General features: G+C 58.4%; 1 pseudogene; it reads left to right on the top strand.

The window, feature by feature from the left end:
• Positions 1-48: 48 nt before the first annotated feature.
• Positions 49-980, top strand: LOC106125945 (striatin-3 pseudogene; annotated as a pseudogene).
• Positions 981-988: the final 8 nt, after the last annotated feature.

Genomic DNA, 988 nt, shown 5'->3' with positions numbered 1-988 from the left:
GTGTTTGAGATGTCGCACATCGTGTATTGCATGTGTGTATGTGTGCAGGCGTGGTCGGCGGAGGCGTGGCCGCGGCGGCGGGCGGTGGCGAGGCGGACGAGAAGCCGCTGGCGCTGGGCGAGCTGGCGCAGCTGACGGTCAGCAACGAGCCCGAGGCGTACGACGTCGCCGGCGCCAACAAGGAGTCCTTCCGCAAGACCTGGAACGCCAAGTACACGCTGCGCTCGCACTTCGACGGGGTGAGACACATTGCACTGCAGCGGCGCCAGACGAGCAACTATCTACTGTCGTGGATCTAGTAGGACCCGACTGAATTAAAGTAAAGGCATAAAAGCTCCCTTAGGGTATTCAAAATCTTTAGGGGTTGCCGGTAAACGTTTAAGGTTGAAGGTGTAGGATAAATATCTCTATAAAATATGTTAAAATTAATTTTCTCGACTCTATGTTTCTAGGTTCGAGCTTTAGCTTTCCATCCCACCGAAGCCGCTTTAGTGACGGCCTCCGAGGATCACACGCTGAAACTGTGGAACCTGCAGCGGACCGTGCAAGCCAAAAAGTCGGCCGGCCTCGACGTGGAGCCTCTGTACACGTTCCGAGCGCACACGGCGCCCGTGCTCTGCCTCGCCATGGGCCTCCCACGCTCCGAGGAGTGCTTCTCCGGGGGCCTCGACGGCACCATCCGCGTCTGGAACCTGCCGCCGCCCACCGCAGACCCTTACGACCCCTACGATCCCGCGGTACAGGTAACTATCACTGTTTTATCTTCTGTTACCTCTAGTACTTATTTATGCAACGAATAGAATATTTATTTTGTGAAGGAAATGATGCATCTTTGGATTGTAAATTTGCTTGCAGGGTCCGGTACTGCGCGAGCACACGGACGCGGTGTGGTCGCTGGCGTGCGCGCACGGGCGGCTGCTGTCGGCGTCCGCGGACGGCACGGCGCGGCTGTGGGCGCCGCGCGCCGCACGCCCCCTGCTGTGCACGC

The sequence above is a fragment of the Papilio xuthus genome, unplaced genomic scaffold, assembly GCF_000836235.2.
Source record: "Papilio xuthus unplaced genomic scaffold, Pxut_1.1 DF825541.1, whole genome shotgun sequence".
Lineage (NCBI taxonomy): Eukaryota > Metazoa > Arthropoda > Insecta > Lepidoptera > Papilionidae > Papilio > Papilio xuthus.
The sequence above is the reverse complement of the archived record's forward strand: the minus strand, read 5'-3'. Positions and strand labels throughout refer to the sequence as shown.